This window comes from Haliotis rubra, unplaced genomic scaffold (genome assembly GCF_003918875.1).
Source record: "Haliotis rubra isolate DU_JTF1 unplaced genomic scaffold, ASM391887v1 Scf304, whole genome shotgun sequence".
Taxonomy (NCBI): Eukaryota; Metazoa; Mollusca; class Gastropoda; order Lepetellida; family Haliotidae; genus Haliotis; species Haliotis rubra.
In genome coordinates this window covers 884,549-908,967 of record NW_025766974.1, presented here as the reverse complement: position 1 = coordinate 908,967, position 24,419 = coordinate 884,549, and the positions used below count along the sequence as shown (strand labels likewise).

General features: G+C 41.3%; 1 long non-coding RNA gene across 1 annotated transcript in view; it reads left to right on the top strand.

The window, feature by feature from the left end:
• The first annotated feature begins 18,135 nt into the window (after positions 1-18,135).
• LOC124282828 overlaps positions 18,136-24,419 on the top strand; it is a 49,367-nt gene continuing 43,083 nt past the window's right edge. The window contains exon 1 of the long non-coding RNA XR_006900262.1: positions 18,136-18,180. This is a non-coding gene — a long non-coding RNA (uncharacterized LOC124282828). The remainder of the gene's footprint in view (positions 18,181-24,419) is intronic.

The window sequence follows — 24,419 nt, the reverse complement described above, 5'->3', positions numbered from 1 at the left end:
ATGGAAAAAATCATAAATGTCATGATTTGTATTTGATAGTTTACAAATCATTTCCATAATCTTAAGAAATGTCTTCTGAAAGCAAACATAGAGCCCATTATAAAATTCTAGTATATCATAAGCAAAAGAAATGGTGAGTATATCCTGCATCCAGGATACATCACAAACACATTCAAAGGCAAGTCAATTTTTCATCTAAAGAACAAATCAAAACAGGGAATTACATTAGAAAAAATATTTTAAATATACCTCAAATTTGGAAACATCCTCCAAAATGTCTTCCATAAATATTTTGAAGGCTTTGAATGTTGTGCCCCTAATCAAACAAGTTTTAAGAAGTGCTAATTATGTTACTTGTCTGATCTGGCAAATGACTCTTTTCTCATTATACTTTATGCTTCATAACCTCCTAAATCTCCTGAAACATTAATATTGCATGGAATTTTGTTGATTGTGAAGGTGAAAGTCACTGGTATCTGAACAAGAAGCAGCATAACTTAAGAATGTAGTTTTGTTGAATCCTTCATTGAACAATAGTATATTACAGCATGTCAGATTCATGAGATTGTCATGGGAGATAGCCCCAAACTGAGTCAGGTCGTGGAGGTTTACCACTGTGGTGAAACCTGCACACATGGATGTTGTTGGCGTCCCAAGAATCAGTAGTTACTTTTCATATGCTTGACCACTGTATCTTTGATGCATTAAAAAAATGAAAAGGTACAAGTTGAAAAATCTGAAAAAATATCAACTTTTTAAAAGAGTTACATGACTATTTAATATTTAACCAAATGACCCCAAAACATTGTGCTAAATAAAATAAACAAATAATAAGCCTGACAAAGCTATTCTATTTGGACCTTCCCACAATTATTGTTCAGCAAAATATCTTCAGATGTTAAGATACAAACGCGTGGCTTTAATTCAAGTTGGCCTGAGATTCAGCCATTCAGCTGATGGTAAGGGAAAACTGGTTCCTGATTGAAAAACCTCAAAATAGGGACCAAATGAAATAGATAATGTCATTTTGGTGCTTAATTTGGATGGTCAACCAAATGACCACTCTCAAAATAGACAGCTGATGAGATTTGAGTCCAGCTGAAGAATGAGGTCGTGGTTCATCAAGCAGATTATGATTGTGGCCAGACCGGCCATGTGTCAGTTCAACAACATCAGTGAGTGAAACTCTGGTCACTAACACAGGAATGTCATAACAATGCCATGTTTCATGTTAGCTGTCCCCTCACTACTGACACCTCCTAGTCACCTTGGAGAACCCTAAACAAGGCACTACTCCCCCTGACACATTCCACCCCACCCACACATCACACTCTACTCCCCTTGACACCTTCCACCCCAACCACACATCACACTCTACTCCCCCTGACACATTCCACCCCACCCACACATCACACTCTACTCCCACTGACACATTCCACCCCACCCACACATCACATCCTACTCCCCCTGACACCTTCCACCCCACCCACAGATCACATCCTACTCCCCCTGACACCTTCCACCCCACCCACACATCACACTCTACTCCCCCTGACACCTTCCACCCCACCCACACATCACGCTCTACTCCCCCTGACACCTTCCACCCCACCCACACATCACACTCTACTCCCCCTGACACCTTCCACCCCACCCACACATCACAATCTACTCCCCCTGACACCTTCCACCCCACCCACACATCACATCCTACTCCCCTGACACCTTCCATCCCACCCACACATCACTCTCTACTCCCCTGACACCTTCTTCCACCCCAACCACACATCACACTCTACTCCCCCTGACACATTCCACCCCACCCACACATCACACTCTACTCCCCTGACACCTTCCACCCCACCCACACATCACACCCTACTCCCCTGACACCTTCCACCCCACCCACACATCACATCCTACTCCCCTGACACCTTCCATCCCACCCCACACATCACTCTCTACTCCCCTGACACTTCACACCCCAACCACACATCACACTCTACTCTCCCTGACACCTTTCCACCCCACCCACACATCACTCTCTACCCCCCTGACACCTTCCACCCCCACCACCCTGTTCCACATCACACCATTCCTCCTCCCTGACACCTTCCATCCCACCCACACATCACACTCTACTCCCCCTGACACCTTCCACCCCACCCACACATCACACTCTACTCCCCCTGACACCTTCCACCCAACCCACACATCATAGGTTGTAGCTCATACACAGCATTTACTCAGCAACAACCTCTTCCTTGCACATCCTATTCCCAATTCCTTAAGACCTTCTACAACATGTTCTTGCTCAACACCCTCTTTATTTCTTGCTCAGAGCTACCTGCCTAGACTTGCACAAGTCTCTAAAGTAATAATTAATAGTTTAAATGATAATTTCTAAAAAATATTAGATATACCTGTAGCAGACTGGTGTCATGTACTGTCCCTTTATCAAGACTTGCCTATACATCCATGGGCTTAGCATTCAGTACAGCCTTGGAGCAAGGTTACTACCCTCCCTACTTGCCCCCTAGTTTGTCTGACAGTTCCTGAACCACATTGGTTTCCTTTTTCCCAAGCCCTTAATTTGATGCTATATACTTAAATAATGCAAGTCTAGATTCCCCCCAGTCTACCTTCTCACAAGGACTTCTTTACAGTTTATATGTAGCTGCTTGTTTTTCTATCAAATCTGTATATTATCAGAGACTGAATGGTAGTCTGTTTGCTCCCCTTCCCATTTTCGTGGCCTACATGTGACTACTCCTAGCTACTGAAGGCATGGACTACAGATGTTCAGGGCCTGTTTACCAAGGCTAATTGGTCCAAGAGCCTTCAGGCTACAAGCTACAAATTGTCCTCTCATCACCATATTAGAAAATAATGAGATGTAGCCCTTCAGTGATGGTGACCAAAGATGACCAATAAGGGTGGTCAGTCACATATGAAGTGGGACTAGCTGCCTGGGGCTGCTTTCAAGCTGTCAGTCCATCATTGCCCTGCTTTGTATATGGGAACATGTAGTTGCAGTCATGTGGTTAACTTGCTTGGTTAAGTGAATGGAAATATGTCAGCACACCTCCAGGCTCCCCAATGTCATGTTCAATCAGGGCAGAGGTGAAATGAGCAGCTGAAGACAAGTTCAATGCCTTAGGTTGAACTTGAGTGGACTTTGGAGAGTTTGTGCTCAGTAGGTGCGACACGGGGTTTTGTGTCCCCCAGCAGGACATGGCTCCTTCTCACCCCTGATCTCCCCACTTGACTTGGCAATCCTTTATAGCTGACCACATGTCTGACAGCCTGCTCCCAGTAGACCACCATTCCATTATGCCTGGCTGATGACCATCCACACACTGCCGCCATCCCTTTACACTCCATTATAGCTGACCAAATGGCCCTCATTCTCACACATGCTACTCTGTTGTAAACAGTTTGTGTTTTCTGCGTGGTTAACTTTCTTTGAAGTTTTGCCTATCATGTAAATTTTGCCCCTCTCTAAGCAATTGGGCGAGTAATGAAGTAGGCTGAATTGCTTGAAGGATTATTCCTGGAGCCAGTACATCATGGCTTCAATGTATGGTAATGACTTATTACTTTCTTGTAGACGCTACTTTTACAAGTGCAGAGTAACCTTGTAAGTTCAGATCAGTGTAACTCAAGGCAACCTCAACTTCTCAAATACTTTGGGCAGGAAGGATTTATTCCCTATCTTGTTTGTTTTATGTTTCGTTGTTAGGGAACATGTTTTCTTACCAGCAGCTATGAATGTTTATGCCCTTGTACCTTCTGCTTGGCAACAGGGGGAAACAGTAGTGAAATAAATCAGGTATGTTGTGGCATTCTAGTATTCCCACCTCTGTGTATGATTTGTAATGGTGTCTTTGTCCCGGTACAATGTCGTGCCAACGATATGACCTTTTGGATGGTTTGCTGGAGATTTTGCACAAGAAATTGTCCTGGACCTACTAGAGACAAGAAGTTCTGTAAAAAGGACCTAAAATTGTTCGGGAGTTATCTTGAGAAAAAATGTTTTGTCAAACAAGGTTTAGCTCCTTGCCGACAAAAATACCATGTTGGTTAACAAAAGTCTCCCAAATTATGTTTTTAAGGCTAAGAAAATCCTGGCCAACAAAAAGTTCACAGCCTGTGAAAAAAATGATGAGCGCTTCTTTCTGAGACCAATATTAGTAAAAAAATCCAAAATTACTCTCTCTATATGTAATATTACTAAATCTTCATCTCCTGATATTTTACTATTTGTGCTTTAAGTTTCTTCATGTACTTTGGCATTGAATTCTCCTCGAGGATGAATTGTGATTACAGTTTTATGCCAGAGATTCCTAATCCCTTCATAACAAACATGAAAGGATGTTTCAGTTTAAGGCCAATCCGAGATTGAAGCACTTGGCCTACATCTTGCCACTTCAGCCTCAGGCGGGAACTGTGTGTGTATAGATGTTGTGATTGACAGGTCCTGATTGACAGCCTGTAATTGACGCTGCAGGTGACAGCTCTGCCATTCTGCCTCACCATCATCAACAGCGAGGTTTGGTAATCAAAAGCTGACTTCATTGCTTGCCCTTCAAACTACATCCTTCATCAAAGAAGAGAGCCACTGGGCAGTTTGTCTGGGGAGGATTATAGGGAGCGACAGTCTCTCCCTCATGTACCTGTAATGAAGGAGATACTTATAAGCTGGTCTATTATACTGGATATACTGTGTAGTATATCTTTATACAAACTCGAACTTGGGGTATAATATGTTCAAAGACTTTGTGCTGTTATTGAGGATGAAAAACACTATATATTACACTGGACTAAACATTATCATGAAAGACTTCCCCTGTTGCAAGATACAATATATTTTTTTCAAGTGTTAAACAAAATTCATAATAATTTTAGACATATTGATGAAATGATTTATCTTTGTGCAATTTATCAAATGAAGGCACCACAACCATTAAATGTATGTATCTCAATGTTTTCAATATCAAACAAATATGTACCAAATTATCTAACATGTATGCATATTTCCTATATTTTGTTTGTTTTGCTTTCCTTGTAAATATAATTTTCTTTTCTTTTAAATGTTACCTGTATGTTTGTATGCCATAATGGAATATTTTTTACAAAACATATATCTTATCTTTCAGTTTTATAATTTAGAAATCTGTGATACTGGTTTTTAATGTAACTATGGTATTAGCTCTATAAAGAGTCTAAATTCTAAGCTGGGGCATGGGTGACTAAATCTGAGGAGCAGCAATTCTCTGTACAGAGTTGTGTCCCTTGGTATACCAGAAACCTGTGATTGTAGGTTTGAATCCCACAGTTCATAGGGATTATGTTTCTATGTGTGTCCACCCATACTGGTGATTATTAATGTCTGAGGCCAACAATACTTGGGGATTTCCTAACACAATAAGCGTTGTATGTCATATGACATATTATACATAGGTATGACTGGAATACTGTCTAAAGTGGTGTTAAAAACATCTATTTTTTTTACTTTTTTGACGAATGCAGTCATATTTGTTGGGAACCTTTATTAGGCATCTAGAATTTGATATAGTCAAAGAAATCCTAAAAACTGAGGTAACAATGAAGATGACAATAAGGATTTTGTTATCCTTAAATGCTTCAGAGGAGACTTAGTTATTGTCTTTGAAATATATTCTAAATATTTTATGTCCAAAGAATATCAACTGCAGCTAGAGGTTTTAATGTTATTGAATTGTCAACATGTAGATGCATATGTAGGTAAGAAAGTACCCAAGTGTTGCTCTGTCCAGAGATAAACTATCACACAGGCTCCACAACACATTGCACATCACTCCATACTTCATTTACACCTTAACAAGACTCATCTTGGCTGCTGATGGTGACAAATTTGAGCAAAGTGTCACTCATCCCCATCTTGACTGACAGCTGTGAGATATGTCTACTAGGTGGCCATCAGTAACCAATGTACAGACCAGACACGACCATCAATCAACCGCCAGCCTGGCGGTCAGTTGTACACCAGCAGCTTCCCATTGGTCATTACAGCCACTTTCCTGGGCTTAAGCCTGTCAATAGCAATTAGCAGGATGACAGCGGATCTTTGCTGTGATAGCACACTGATTCCCTCGGTTGGCAGTTGTAGAACAAGAGCCCATCTCTACAGTTTAAGAGCTTCTATGGTACTTTCAGTGGCCTGTTGTCAAGGGTTAATATTGATTGTTTGTTAAACTCACAAATGGTTTCAGAATAGCTCCAGATGGATTATATTCTCTGGAAATATGTTATTGAATCTTGTAGATAGGTCAGAGTCTTGATACTGGCTGTGAAGAGGTATGACTTTAGAAACTTGTAAACATTGAATGGATTTATTTCACACACACAAAATATAGTAAATACTTTGATGTGAAGTTTCATGTTTATAATAATTAGTTCTGTAAAATATATCAATTATAGATATTTTGGTAAATGCTAAAATAAAATGTAATATAATTATATATATTTCTTCATTAAAGATTTTAATATCACTAAATAAATATGTAAAATTATAGTAATAAGTTATTTTGTTAACTATTATTTTACTTCAAGTCTTACAGAACACATTGTAACAGACATTTAAGCTGATTTTTCTAACTCAACTAGTCAAATGAATGTTTTAAGCTTGTACGATTTATCCTTACCATATCTCAGCCAGAATATGTCAACTCAGAATATATTGTGTTCATCTTGCTAAACTAAGTAAGCACAAACTGAGCATAGAATTAGGACTGACTGACTGACTGAGTTTAGTTTTACGCCGCTTTTAGCAATATTCCAGCAATATCACGACGGGGGACACCAGAAATGCATAGAATTAGGAATACTATCCAGAACTCCAGTACCTGGAAACCAAAGACTTTGTTCTAATCATGCCATTATTGAAGATGTCAACACTATACATTCCACTGTACTAAACATAATCAGGAAAGAGGTCTACCATGTCAAGTGTTAGGCAATTTGACAAATTGATGAAAATGACTGATTCTTGTACATTTGCTCACATCACATGTGTCACCATGTTTACAATTCAATAATATACCAAATTATCTAGCATATGCATGTTTTCTTATAATTTGTTTGTTTCACCCCTCCTGTATGTTTGTATGCAAGTCTACAATATTGCCTCTGCTCAGTAATGGAATGTTTTTTGCAATGGATCTATCTCGTGTCATCTTCTCAAGCACTCACTCACTCAGTCTTATCAAGCACTGTCAGCTAGTAGTAGAAGTTTTGACTCAATAGTCAGCAATGTATAAGGGACAGCAAGTGGCTGACCAGAACAACCAGAAGTCAGTACTGTGATCCATACCTCTAGGGCACAAAGATACAGCCTGATCACAGCTTACAGTTTGTCCCTTCTTGGGACCTTTGTGTGTTTTTATTGTGGCCATCAGTTGATCATCACTGGGTAATGGAAGTGAATGTTAGGAGACAATTCTACGTGTACTGATAACAGGATCAAGCACATGATACAAGAGAAAACTGTTCTGTCCTGAATACTCTCAGGGTTCAGCATGGGGTTTCAGATCAGACTACTCTGCTCAGAATACACACAGGGTTAAGCATGGGGTTTCAGAAGGAGATGACTCTGCCCTGAATACTCACAGGGTTAAACATAAGGGTCCTAGATCAGACGACTCTGCCCTGAATATTCTCATGGTTGAGCATGGGGTTCCAGAGAAGATGACTCTGCCCTGAATATTTTCATAGTTGAGCATGGGGTTCCAGAGGAGACGACTCTGCCCTGAATATTCTCATGGTTGAGCATGGGGTTCCAAAGGAGACGACTCTGCTCAGAATGTTCTCATTGTTGAGCATGGGGTTCCAGAGGAGACGACTGCCCAGAATATTCTCATGGTTGAGCATGGGGTTCCAGAGGAGACGACTTTGCCCAGAATGTTCTCATGGTTGAGCATGGGGTTCCAGAGGAGACGACTCTGCCCTGAATGTTCTCATGGTTGAGCATGGGGTTCCAGAGGAGACGACTCTGCCCTGAATATTCTCATGGTTGAGCATGGGGTTCCAGAGGAGACGACTCTGCCCAGAATGTTCTCATAGTTGAGCATGGGGTTCCAGAGGAAACGACTCTGCCCAGAATGTTCTCATAGTTGAGCATGGGGCTCCAATGGAAACTGTTTGCCTGGTCTGCTGATTAAGCCTGGTGAACACTGAACAGGAGACTATTCTGCCTTGTCTACACCCAGTGACAGACAATAAGAAATACAAGAAGAAATTCTAGTTCCTTGAAATTGAGACCAGGTTGACTGTGATATGCTGAAAGTTAATGGCAGTAGTTGGTTGATGATTTGCAACCAAACAACTTATTTGCCAGAAGCCAAACAACAGACAGCAATAAATGTATGCATCAGTGAACGACCTTGAAATGTTTTTGGTTCTTTCTTTCTCCAACCAAACAGAAGGAATGTCTTATTGTCTATCATCTACTGACAGAAAAACTTCAACAGCATAACATTTTATGTGACATTGTATGCATTTATTTAGGTCATCATCATTGATTGCCCAATACACCTGGCTACTTATTGTGATAAGTAGCCAGGTGTATTGGGCCATCCTGCATATTGCTGTTTACTGCACTGTTGATTCATGTATTGCAGTATGTATGTACATATACTGCGTGTGTTTTTTCATCTGTGATTTATGATGAACCTGGAACTAAATGACCCATTCTTCAGACTTCCCCTGCACATATTTCACCATTATGTGGGTTGTCTGCCATGTTGTTGGCTGTTTCTACAGACTCAATGCTTCTGTTGTATGCATTCTATGTACAAAATGCAGGTTGCGAATAATTTCAGTTTTTCATTCTCGGATGCTGGCTGCTTATTTCATAATTTCAGTTATACTTGTCACTTATGTAAACTTTGCCAACATATTTTGATGTACCTCCCATGATAAGTACAGTGAGACATTAAAACACTACTGTTAATGTTTATACCCAGGAAACTTCTTGTTGTCAGGGTTAAGACTAGTCTTCAACAACCCTTGCTTGTCCACCACCGTTGTATAATGCCATACTCTGTAACATGACAGTAATATGTAAATTATCAAGTCTGGACCACACACTCCAATGATTTTCACGATGAGCATAAATTTATGCAGTTGGGATTTGATGACATGTATCAGTGAGCCTGACAAGGGTTGATGGAGAATTCAAAGACTTTGCCATTGAGCCATTATTGAAGATGTTAACATTATATATTGCACTGTACCAAACATAATCAGGAAAGAGGTCTACCATGTCAAGTGTTTAGCAATTTGAAAAATTGATGAAAATGACTGATTCTTGTACATTTGATGACATGATGAGCTTAAATTTATGCAGTTTGGATTTGATGACATGTATGAACCAAGTCCGCAAGTCTGACCAGGGTTGATGGAGACCAATTCTAACCTGGATATGGGATATTGCATATCATGTAATCTATTGCATGTACACAGACAGTAAGTAACACAGTGTGTGGCAGACATGTTAGGTGCCTCTCTGACGTAATTTCTTCATCAACTGTGTTAGACTGAACATGCTTGTGGTATTGATGACTTGTGCATGCAACTCTGGGGTAAACAAGGAAGTAGGCCCTGAGGGCTGTACATTACGAGATGTGTACAGGCAATGAACCAGTTTGTTGCACTGGCAAGCTTACACCCCTTCCTGATGGCATTGTCCTGTCAGTTTCATGAGGGCTTCATTCTTCCATTAACTAGAAACAATGTGGGGGTGACAAGGCAGCAGGGGTTGGTAGGTTTGTCTGTCTGTGGAATGGCTGCAAAGCATGAAGTGGACAAAGTGGTCCATGTTTAAGGGAGAGATATGTGAATTGATGGGCAAGGAGAGCAGCTTTAAGGTGAGAGATATGTGAATTGTGGGGTGGGGAGAGTATAAGGTGATATGTGAATGGTGGGGCATGGAGTGCAGCTTTGAAAGGTAAGGAGAGATATGTGAATGGTGGGGCATGGAGTGCATCTTTAAGGTGAGAGATATGTGAATGGTGGGGCATGGAGTGCAGCTTTAAGGTGAGAGATATGTGAATGGTGGGGCATGGAGTGCATCTTTAAGGTGAGAGATATGTGAATGGTGGGGCATGGAGTGCATCTTTAAGGTGAGAGATATGTGAATGGTGGGGCATGGAGTGCATCTTTAAGGTGAGAGATATGTGAATGGTGGGGCATGGAGTGCATCTTTAAGGTGAGAGATATGTGAATGGTGGGCATGGGGCATAAGGGATGCATCTTTAAGGTGAGAGATATGTGAATGGTGGGGTGGGGCATGGAGTGCATCTTTAAGGTGAGAGATATGTGAATGGTGGGGCATGGAGTGCATCTTTAAGGTGAGAGATATGTGAATGGTGAATGGTGGGGAGAGCATCTTTAAGGTGAGAGATATGAATGGTGGGGCATGGAGAGAGCATCTTTTAGGTGAGAGAATATGTGAATGGTGGGGCATGGAGAGCATCTTTTAGGTGAGAGATGTGAATGGTGGGGCATGTGAATAGGTGGGGCATGGAGCACTGAGTGCATCTTTGAGAAGGTGAGAGATATCTTTGAATGAATAGTGGGGCATGGAGTGCATCTTTAAGGTGAGAGATATGTGAATGAATGTTTAAGGTGAGGGAATAGTTGGGCACAGAGTGCATCTTTAAGGTTATGAGACATTAAAGGGGAGAGAGGAGAGATATGTGAATGTATGGTAAGGGGAGTAACTTTAAGAGGAGAGATATGTGAATGTATGGTTGGGTATAGGAAGAGGAGTAACTTAATGGTAGTAACTTTTAGAGGAGAGATATGTGAATGTATGGTAAGGGGAGTAACTTTAAGAGGAGAGATATGTGAATGTTTAAGGGGAGAGATATGAGAGCAGAGGGGTTATGCAGAGTGACTTTAACTTGACAGATATATTACACCATCTCAAGGATCCACACCTCCAGTATAATGCATCCGTAATCCTTCTGTCATGTTGTGAAGGAGTGGTATTTGTGGCAGGCTGATAGATTGGTCTATATTCATGTATCTGACCATCTTAAACATGGGGGTAATCCCCCTTAGTCCAGTGCCGTCAGAAAGCTGGCATTATCATGATCTATACCAACATGTCTACTGATCTACAGCCTATGGGTTCTCTAAGGTTGCATTACACTAACACCCATTACTTAGTGATTGCTGTGCTTGTCACTGGCACAACAATATCAGGTGTCATTTAACAGGTAGCCCTGGATCCTCAGACATGTTTATATGGGTTCTAGTTTATAGGCATGTCACAGCCCAGGCAGTCACATGACAGGTGACGAAACCTGATATTGACGAGTGTCAAGAACAGACTCAGTGTTGAGAGAGGCAGCAATGGAGGACACTCTGCAGAGAAGGCCTGGGTGGAAGGGGTGTGTTAGACTGTGATTAAGTGAACATGTTATTCATTGCTATGTCAGCAGGTATTTATTTTTCTGTATCATTAAACCCTGAAGGTGTTATCAGCAAATCGTTATGTGTCAGTAAGTGATACTGTGAAGAGATAATTAAAGACTTGTTTAGAGACAAGATAAATTGTGTAGGAATATCTTCTGCTGGTTTTTTAACTTTCCTGTCACTGAGTGCATTCACATTATTAATGTATATATCCATGGATAGTGCACAGTACAGACTCTTCTAAAACATTGTGAAACGATCCATTACGTCAGAAGGACAGCATGAAGATAATTGTTCAGTGTTACTTATCAAGCAAACAAGCTTGGCTGTCATTCAGAGAGGAGTGTATTTTGTATAGAGGGATGATATGTTAGCTACATCTATCAGCAGATGTCGTCTAGGCATCTGTATCTCTCAGAGAGGTGACTGACATGACTGACTGACAAGTAGACATGATTGACTGACGAGCAGACACGACTGACTGATGAGTAGACATGACTGACTGATGAGTAGACATGACTGACTGACCAGTAGACATGACTGACTGACGAGTAGACATGACTGACTGATGAGTAGACATGACTGACTGACGACAGTAGACATGACTGACTGATGAGCAGACATGACTGACTGATGAGTAGACATGACTGACTGATGAGTAGACATGACTGACTGATGAGTAGACATGACTGACTGATGAGTAGACATGACTGACTGATGAGTAGACATGACTGACTGACCAGTAGACATGACTGACTGATGAGTAGACATGACTGACTGATGAGTAGACATGACTGACTGACCAGTAGACATGACTGACTGACCAGTAGACATGACTGACTGATGAGTAGACATGACTGACTGATGAGTAGACATGACTGACTGATGAGTAGACATGACTGACTGACCAGTAGACATGACTGACTGACCAGTAGACATGACTGACTGACCAGTAGACATGACTGACTGATGAGTAGACATGACTGACTGATGAGTAGACATGACTCACTGATGAGTAGACATGACTGACTGACCAGTAGACATGACTGACTGATCAGTAGACATGACTGACTGACGAGTAGACACTGACTGAGTAGACATGACTGACTGACCAGTAGACATGACTGACTGACCAGTAGACATGACTGACTGACTGCAGATGATGACTGACTGACATGACTAGACATGACTGACTGATGAGTAAGTAGAGACATGACTGACTGATGAGTAGACATGACTGACTGATGAGTAGACATGACTGACTGATGAGTAGACATGACTGACTGACCAGTAGACACATGACTGACCAGTAGACATGACTGACTGATGAGCAGACATGACTGATCGATGAGTAGACATGACTGACTGATGAGTAGACATGACTGATCGATCAGTGAAGACTTGACACTGACTGACCAGTAGACATGACTGACTGACCAGTAGACATGACTGACTGACGATAGACATGACTGACTGATGAGCAGACATGACTGATGATGACCATGATAGACATGACTGACTGATGAGACAGATGACTGACTGATGATGACTGACTGATGAGCAGACTCGATGACTAGATGACTGACTGATGAGTAGACATGACTGACTGATGAGTAGACATGACTGACTGATTGATGAGACATGAGACATGACAACTGACCGATGATAGACATGACTGACTGATGAGAACGACTGACTGATGACTAGACATGATGACTGATCAGTAGACATGACTGACTCGACGAGCAGAGACTGATGACTGACATGACATGACTGATGATGAGACATGACTGATGACCAGCAGACATACGACTGACTGATGAGACATGACTGACTGACTAGCAGATGACTGACTGATCAGTAGATGACTGACTGATGAGCAGATGATTGACTGATCAGTAGACATGACTGACGATGAGCAGACATGATGAGACATGATTGACTGACCAGTAGACATGACTGACTGATGATAGACATGACTGATCGATGAGTAGACATGACTGACTCGACCATAGACATGACTGACTGATGAGTAGATGATGACTGACTGATGAGACATGATCGATGAGTAGACATGACTGACTGATGAGTAGACATGACTGACTGACCAGAGACATGACTGACTGATCGATGATCATGACATGACTGATCGAGTAGACATGACTGACTGATGAGTAGACACATGACTGACTGATGAGTAGACATGACTGACTGATGAGTAGACATGACTGACTGACCAGTATTGACATGACTGATGAGTGACTGATGACTGACTGACCAGTAGACATGATGACTGATCAGTAGACATGACTGACTGATGAGTAGACATGACTGACTGATGAGATGACTGATGACTGACTGATGAGTAGACATGACTGACTGATGAGTAGACATGACTGACTGATGAGTAGACATGACTGACTGACCAGTAGACATGACTGACTGACCAGTAGACATGACTGACTGATGTAGACATGACTGACTGATGAGTAGACATGACTGACTGATGAGTAGACATGACTGACTGACCAGTGAGACATGACTGACTGACCAGTAGACATGACTGACTGATGAGTAGACATGACTGACTGATGATCAGACATGACTGACTGAGTAGACATGACTGACTGATGAGTAGACATGACTGACTGACCAGTAGACATGACTGACTGACCAGTAGACATGACTGACTGATGAGTAGACATGACTGACTGATGAGCAGACATGACTGACTGATGAGTAGACATGACTGACTGATGAGTAGACATGACTGACTGATGAGTAGACATGACTGACTGATGAGTAGACATGACTGACTGACCAGTAGACATGACTGACTGACCAGTAGACATGACTGACTGATGAGTAGACATGACTGACTGATGAGTAGACATGACTGACTGATCAGATGAGACATGACTGACTGAGACATGAGACTGATGACTGACTGATAGACATGACTGACCAGAGACATGACTGACTGATGAGTAGACATGACTGACTGACGAGCAGACATGACTGACTGATGAGTAGACATGACTGACTGACCAGTAGACATGACTGACTGATGAGCAGACATGACTGATCGACAGATGACTGACTGATGAGTAGATGACTGACTGATGAGTAGACTGATCGATGACTGACTGATGAGTAGACATGACTGACTGATGAGTAGACAGACTGAGACATGACATGACTGATGACTGAGATTAGACATGACTGACTGACCAGTAGACATGACTGACTGATGAGTAGACATGACTGACTGACAGTAGATGACGATGACTGACACAGTAGACATGATGACTGATGACACTGAGAGACATGACTGACTGATGAGTAGACATGACTGACTGATGAGCAGACATGACTGACTGATGAGTAGACATGACTGACTGATCAGTAGACATGACTGACTGACCAGTAGACATGACTGACTGATGAGACAGACATGACTGACTGATGAGACATGACTGACTGATCAGTAGACATGACTGACTGACCAGTAGACATGACTGATGACTAGACATGACTGACTGACCAGTAGACATGACTGACTGATGAGTAGACATGACTGACTGATGAGTAGACATGACTGACTGATGAGTAGACATGACTGACTGACCAGTAGACATGACTGACTGATGAGTAGACATGACTGACTGATGAGACATGACTGACTGATGAGTAGACATGACTGATGAAGTGACAGACATGACATGACTGATGAGTAGACATGACTGACGACTGATCAGTAGACATGACTGACTGAGCAGTAGACTGATGACTGACATGATGAGATGACTGACTGAGTAGACATGACTGACTGACCGAGACATGATTGACTGATGAGACATGATGACTGATGAGTAGACATGACTGACTGATGACATGACTGACTGACAGTAGACATGACTGACTGACCAGTAGACATGACTGACTGATGAGTAGACATGACTGACTGATGAGACATGACTGATGACTGACTGATCAGAGACATGACTGACTGACCAGTAGACATGACTGATGACTGACCTGATCGATGAGATGACTGACTGATGATAGACATGACTGATGAGTAGACTGACTGATGACTGACTGACTGATCAGACATGACGACTGATGAGAGATGACTGACTGACTGAGATGACTGACTGACCAGTAGACATGATGACTGATGAGCAGACATGATGACTGATGACTGACGACTGACTGACTGATGACTGACTGATGAGCAGACATGACTGACTGATGAGTAGACATGACTGACTGATGAGTAGACATGACTGACTGACTGAGTGATGAGTGACATGACTGACTGACCAGTCAGACATGACTGATGAGTAGACATGACTGACCAGTAGACATGACTGACTGACATGATCATGATCGAGTAGACATGACTGACTGATCGAGTAGACATGACTGACTGATGAGCAGACATGATGACTGACCAGTAGACTGCTGACTGACTGATGAGTAGACATGACTGACTGATGAGTGATCATGACACTGACTGACTGATGTAGACAGTGACTGACTGATGAGTAGACATGACTGACTGACCAGTAGACATGACTGACTGACCAGTAGACATGACTGACTGACCAGTAGACATGACTGACTGATCAGTAGACATGACTGACTGATCGAGTAGACATGACTGACTGACCAGTAGACATGACTGATGACTGTGATGATGATCTGACTGATCAGTAGACATGACTGACTGATGACGCGACTGACTGATGATGACTGACTGATCAGAGACATGGCTGACTGACGAGTAGACATGACTGACTGACCAGTAGACATGACTGACTGACTGATCATGGTATTGACATGACTGACTGATCAGTAGACATGACTGACTGATCAGAGACATGACTGACTGATCAGTAGACGCATGACTGACTGATCAGTAGACATGACTGACTGATCAGACATGACTGACTGACTGATCAGTGACTGATCAGAGACATGACTGACTGATGACTGATCAGACATGACTGACTGATCAGTAGACATGACTGACTGATCAGTAGACATGACTGACTGATCAGACATGACTGACTGATGACTAGACTGATGACTCACTGATGAGCAGACATGACTGACTGACCAGTAGACATGACTGACTGATGAGTAGACATGACTGACTGATCAGTAGACATGACTGACTGATCAGTAGACATGACTGACTGACCAGTAGACATGACTGACTGATCAGTAGACATGACTGACTGATCAGTAGACATGACTGACTGATCAGTAGACATGACTGATCAGTAGACACTGATCAGTAGACATGACTCACTGATCAGTAGACATGACTGACTGATCAGTAGACATGACTGACTGATCAGTAGACATGACTGACTGAACAGTAGACATGACTGATGAGTAGTTACTTTTGCCTTTCAAGTAGGCATAGTTGTCTGACATGAACGTCTGCCATGAAGGCATAGGCATGTGCCAAGTAGGCATAAATATGATTGAAATAGGCATAAACATCCACCATGTAAGCATAAACATCTCACATGATGGCATAGGCATCTGCTATAAAGGTATACATTTCTGATATGTAGGCATAAGAATTGGTCGAGTAGGCATACACTTCTGACATACAGGCATAGGCATCAGCAAAGTAGGCATGAGCATCTGTTTAGATGGCACAAACATCAGCATGTAATCCTAATCATCTGCCAAGTAGGCATAAGATGTACCTTGATCATATATCGTGGTCAGTTACAGATTTACTCTGTCTCTTGTTTTGTCTGTTACACCAAACAGTAAATATGTCATCACTTTGGCCTCACCTCCCATGATGTAAGTTTCACCTGAAGTCTCATCACTTTGGCCTCACCTCCCATGATGTAAGTAAATACCCTCATCACTTTGGCCTCATCACTTACCTGAAGTCCTCACCTCCCACCATGTAAGTAAATACCTGAAGTCTCATCACTTTGGCCTCACCTCCCATGATGTAAGTAAATACCTGAAGTCTCATCACTTTGGCCTCACCTCCCATGATGTAAGTAAATACCTGAAGTCTCATCACTTTGGCCTCACCTCCCATGATGTAAGTAAATGCCTGAAGTCTCATCACTTTGGCCTCACCTCCCATGATGTAAGTAAATACCTGAAGTCTCATCACTTTGGCCTCACCTCCCATGATGTAAGTAAATACCTGAAGTCTCATCACTTTGGCCTCACCTCCCATGATGTAAGTAAATACCTGAAGTCTCATCACTTTGGCCTCACCTCCCATGATGTAAGTAAATACCTGAAGTCTCATCACTTTGGCCTCACCTCCCATGATGTAAGTAAATACCTGAAGTCTCATCACTTTGGCCTCACCTCCCATGATGTAAGTAAATACCTGAAGTCTCATCACTTTGGCCTCACCTCCCATGATGTAAGTAAATACCTGAAGTCTCATCACTTTGGCCTCACCTCCCATGATGTAAGTAAATACCTGAAGTCTCATCACTTTGGCCTCACCTCCCATGATTGTAAATACCTGAAGTCTCATCACTTTGGCCTCACCTGATGTAAGTAAATACCTGAAGTCTCATCACTTTGGCCTCACCTCCCATGATGTAAAGTAAATACCTGAAGTCTCATCATCACTTTGGTAAATACCTGAACTCATCACCTCATGATGTAAGTAAATACCTGAAGTCTCATCACTTTGGCCTCACCTCCCATGATGTAAGTAAATACTGTTCAAGCTGTCAATACACCACTCAGAACACAATTAAGACTCCATCCACGGTCTAGTGGGCAGAGCATCAGCCCAGAGAGACTGGAAGGTTCGGGTTCAATGCCTGGTCATGATATATCAAAAGATATTAAAAATTTGTATTTGTTGTGATCATGCCTGATGCTGGGAATTTAAGGAATAAAACAAGGATTGGTAAGCCTGAATTCAATTCAATGTAAATTGGGTATCCATGTCAAAGTGTGGCATGGTATCTCAGTGTTCTTGCACCATAAAACAGGGTTTAATCTGGACACATACAAGAACATGCACAAACATATATAGACACAGACACCCATGCACACCATGCCACACCACACCACACCACACCACACCACCACACCACACCACACCACACCACACCACACCACCCACCCCAACCACACCACACCACACCATGACTTGACACCCACGACACACCACACATATACACTATATACTACAATAATCTAGTAAGCAGCGTTACTTCCATTTCACTTCCATTAGCTGGTTACCGATGACAGGATAGTAAGGATGAACATCTTCTTTAGATCAATACTGATCATACTTCCTTGTCATTAGTTACACATCCAACTTCTAAATGCCACTCAAACATCTTACCTTGCTGCCACAAGCTCTATCTGGTGTAGAACCATGTACTGTTAGCGGCGATTCCCCTCTATCCCATTACTCGGGAGTCTGGAATGTCACACTAAGGGTCATAGAAAAAATGACATTATCAATTCTTTGACTTTGGGTACTTTTTATATTTTCCTGACATAGAAAGTAATTTTGATCACTTTTCAAAGTCAGGTTTAGAATATTGCCTTATACATTCTCTATAAAAACATTATATCAACAAAATAAACTGACATTAAGTATAGATTTTACATCACATACAGTGGATATCAGCAACAAACTAAACATACATGTTTCATAAACCTATGAAGAACAGGCCTGAAGAAATTGTTTTAAAACTTGAATAAAATGTAGTGTTTTAAGTTAATGGGGAAAACCATCCCATGTCAGACGAGATGATGTATGTGTGTTTGCTTTTCATTTTAAATTTCTCAAGGGAGTCCTCACTCAATAGACTTTGCTGGTTTTTACATGAAATCTTATTGCAAAATGACAAATGAGACAAAAAGTGTGAAGGGGAGATTGTTGCCGAGGTTTTTATGGGGCGCAGTAAGACATTGATATATCAGATATGCGTGAAGGTCGGTGCTACAGCAACTGCGCTGATGTTGTCACAGTGATAGGCAGCCATGATGGCATCAGCGCACGTCAAATTGTCAGATGCAGGTTTATGTGAATTATCTTGACAGTTGCAGGGAAAGGAGATAACGGCTTAAAAATCACTGGGGATGCATAGTATATATCAGTGGGCAGGAATATGACAGATATATCACCTTGTGGAGACTGACTGATAGATGGGGATCACAACAGGGAGGTGGGTATATCTCAAAGTTTGTCAAGGAAGAAAAAACAAAGATATTATTACATGGCACATGATGTATATTTAGGCTGTGAGGGTGTCTACAGATTAACAGTACTTATGTTGAAGGAACCATTATGGATGTTTACCATTGTTACATGTCGGAGACTGTTAATGAGGCTGGAACATATATACCTTGTTATTTACTGGTGATGGCTTGTAGATGTATCTGACTACCCATCTGCCCGGTGTGACTGACAAACCACTGACCCCTGTTTATATCTGACAAACCATCTGAATCCTGTGTACATCCGACAACCCATCTGACTCCTGTGTATATCTGACAACCCATCTGACTGCTGTGTACATCCGACAACCCATCTCAATCCTGTTTATACCTAACAACCCATCTGACTGCTGTGTACATCCAACAACCCATCTGACTCCTGTTTATATCTGACAGCCTACTGACTCCTGTGTATATCTGACAACCATCTGCCTCCTGTGTATATCTGACAACCCATCTGACTCCTGTTTATATCTGACAAACCATCTGAATCCTGTGTACATCCGACAACCCATCTGACTCCTGTGTATATCTGACAACCCATCTGACTCCTGTTTATATCTGACAACCCATCTGACTCCTGTTTATATCTGACAACCCATCTGACTCCTGTTTATATTTGACAAGCCACTGACTCCTGTTTATATCCGACAACCCATCTGACTCCTGTGTATATCTGACAACCCATCTGACTCCTGTTTATATCTGACAACCCATCTGACTCCTGTTTATATCTGACAAGCCACTGACTCCTGTTTATATTTGACAAACCACTGACTCCTGTTTATATCTGACAAGCCACTGACTCCTGTTTATATCTGACAACCCACTGACTCCTGTGTATATCTGACAACCCATCTGACTCCTGTTTATATCTGACAACCCATCTGACTCCTGTTTATATCTGACAAACCACTGACTCCTGTGTATATCTGACAACCCATCTGACTCCTGTTTATATCTGACAACCCACTGACTCCTGTTTATATCTGACAACCCATCTGACTCCTGTGTATATCTGACAACCCATCTGACTGCTGTTTATATCTGACAAGCCATCTGACTGCTGTTTATATCTGACAACCCATCTGACTGCTGTGTATATCTGACAACCCATCTGACTGCTGTTTATATCTGACAACCCATCTGACTCCTGTTTATATCTGACAACCCATCTGACTCCTGTTTATATCTGACAACCCACTGACTCCTGTGTATATCTGACAAGCCATCTGACTCCTGTATATCTCTGACTCCTGTGTATATCTGACAACCCACTGACTCCTGTTTATATCTGACAACCCATCTGACTCCTGTGTATATCTGACAACCCATCTGACTGCTGTTTATATCTGACAAGCCATCTGACTCCTGTTTATATCTGACAACCCATCTGACTCCTGTGTATATCTGACAACCCATCTGACTGCTGTTTATATCTGACAAGCCATCTGACTCCTGTTTATATCTGACAAGCCATCTGACCCCTGTGTATATCTGACAACCCATCTGACTGCTGTGTACATCCGACAACCCATCTGACTCCTGTTTATATCTGACAAGCCATCACAAGTCATCTGACTCCTGTGTATATCTGACAAGCCATCTGACTCCTGTTTATATCTGACAAGCCACTGACTCCTGTTTATATCTGAAATGAATATCAACACTAGCAATAGAAAAACAACATTAGCAATAGAAAAACAACACTAGCAATAGAAAACAACAACATAAGCAATAGAAAAACAACACTAGCAATAGAAAAACAACATTAGCAATAGAAAATATATGGACACTAGAGAATCATTTGTAGCCAAAGACAAACAACATACAGTACACATTAGATATACAACATTGGTATCAACCTATGTGAAAGTGTTAAGTGTGAAACTTTGACATCCAACATATGTTTAGTTATTCAGCTAAATACCACAGCATATATAATACTGTATATGATAATTCACTTTTTGACATTTAATTTAATAATTATAGTTTAATGATTGAATTTTGGAATGTAACCTGTCACTACAGCATTTTGTCCGAAGTATGCGACCCATATCAAACCATATTGCATCTGTACATATTTAAACCAGATGATACTTCATCTCTCAATATTTACGACATGCAGTAAATATCAGCCACCATCACCAGTGGAATCTTGTCATGGTTACGATGATTGAGATGGATCTAATTTAATATGATTAATTGTCACCATCAAAGGAAATCAGGAACCTCCATTATGGATGTATACAGCAGATGACTGGGTGGTCTTTCATGATGAAAGGGCGGCGACTATCTGGGGGACAGACAGTTGACCCTTCATCCTTTATTACATATATTCAGAAGTGATATGAAATGAGGCTTGTGTTTAAGATTATTTCTCTTCAGTAGCAATGTGTGTACATGTGTATGTGTGTCTTCTTATACAGGCCTATAAAGCTTGTACAGGTTTTCTAGGTTGGACCCAGGCAAGGTAACAACAAGTACTGCTTTGTAACATCTTTTGGACGGACTAGAACCACAGACCCTCCGTTCTCTGGGAAATGCTTTTTACACTGCACCAAGGTGGTCAAATTTATTGGAAAATATTATCTGGGCAACAAGGTATTGCAGTATTTGTACTGAGAGAATTATTCCGCTATCTCCAATACATGACAAGGGACTGTCTGCATTGTTTCAGAGTCTCCATGCTGCAAACAGGATTTTTATATAACACTCATGTCTGCATTTCTGAGAAAATGTACAAAGTGTGAGTTTCCTGATCACAAGCACATACCTCAAATCAGTTAATTTATTGTCAAAGTCTGTTTATGACATTGTGGATAATCAAGTTTGTCACATCAATCAATTGAGGTAGTTATGCTGAATCTATGTCAAATTGCTGTGATCTGTTTCATAAACATTAAATACAACTGTGGGTTATAGTTTGTGCAGTGTATGAAGTATTCAGGTGATCCACGGCAAATACCTGTAGTGATACTTTGGCAGTAATAGGGTACATTGTATGAAGTATTCAGGTGACCTACAGCAAATACCTACAGTGATACTTAGGCTGTGAAAAGTACAGTGTATAAAGTATTCAGGTGAGCTACAGCAAATGCCAACAGTGATACTTGGGCTGTGAAAGGTACAGTGTATAAAGTATTCAGGTGAGCTACCAAAGGTACAGTGTATAAAGTATTCAGGTGAGCTACAGCAAATGCCAACAGTGATACTTGGGCTGTGAAAGGTACAGTGTATAAAGTATTCAGGTGAGCTACAGCAAATGCCAACAGTGATACTTGGGCTGTGAAAGGTACAGTGTATAAAGTATTCAGGTGAGCTACAGCAGCAAATGATACTTGGGCTGTGATACTTGGGCTGTGAAAGGTACAGTGTATAAAGTATTCAGGTGAGCTACAGCAAATGCCAACAGTGATACTTGGGCTGTGAAAGGTACAGTGTATAAAGTATTCAGGTGAGCTACAGCAAATGCCAACAGTGATACTTGGGCTGTGAAAGGTACAGTGTATAAAGTATTCAGGTGAGCTACAGCAAATGCCAACAGTGATACTTGGGCTGTACATGCAGTGAAATGAGGTTTTCAGGTTTGCTACAGCACTAGCTTCAGTGATGTGTTTGCTATGATTAATGTGTAAAGTATCCCACTGAACTACAGCAAATAGCTGCAAGGATATGCAGGTTAATCATGTGTATGGCATGAGGTATCCACGTGAGCTACAGTGAGCTGCTTCAACATAGATTTTGTGAATCATCTCAGTTCTATAGGATATAACTTATGTGATGTATTGACCAAGACACAATGTGCAAAATACCCAAGTGAAAATCATTGATTGAATAGTTAGTGTACACAGTGACCAGGTGAGCTACAACTGTTGGTTCCTAACAGTGATATATGGGCAATCGTGATCAGTGTGTTGATCACATTCATTGCAATCATTCACAGCTAGTGCTTGGATCAGTGGCAGCACCCAGCCGCAGATATAAAAAAGAAGTATGGAAAATACACTTCCTAATTTACCTGACATTTTCAAAAAGCTATAATAAATTAGTTCTTTATGCAATTGCTTTGAATTGTGTAATTATGTTTAACATGAGCCAGGGTAGGGTTTTTGATGTAAAATGACATGGAACAAAAGATAAACAGAGTAAATAAGCTAGATTAACTGTAATTGTCCTAATCTCAATGATCATAAAAGTAAAAGCTGCTGTGTGGAGATTTTTCCTTCACTCAGCTACTAAAACCCCATCAATCTCTGAAGCCTGGCATTTTGGATCCCTATCAGCATGATTGGCACAGTTTATGTCAGAGTCTGGCCTTTGAAGTTTGACATAAGTAATTTCATGGTAATTTACACGCTTTTGATAATGTTTATATTGGAGTGTTTTCTTCACACAGTTGTAGCTGACGGGCTGATAAGATTCAAACAGTCCTGTCACAAATGTCACTTCCATGTCCGCACCTACTAGCTTCTACCGATCACTCAAAGCTCTCTCTCAGCCTTGAAGGAGGGAATGTCCACAAGTTGATAACAACATACTTTTTTGTCATTGCTTCAAAGTGCTGTTTGGGAAATGTTTAGGTTTTGTTTTGTAAATATTGCTTTTATATTTACAACATACTCAAAACATTTATATGATCTTTACATTAGAGCTAATTATAAATGTGTGTTTGAGCAGATGTTGGGGAGTGCTTCCAGTACATA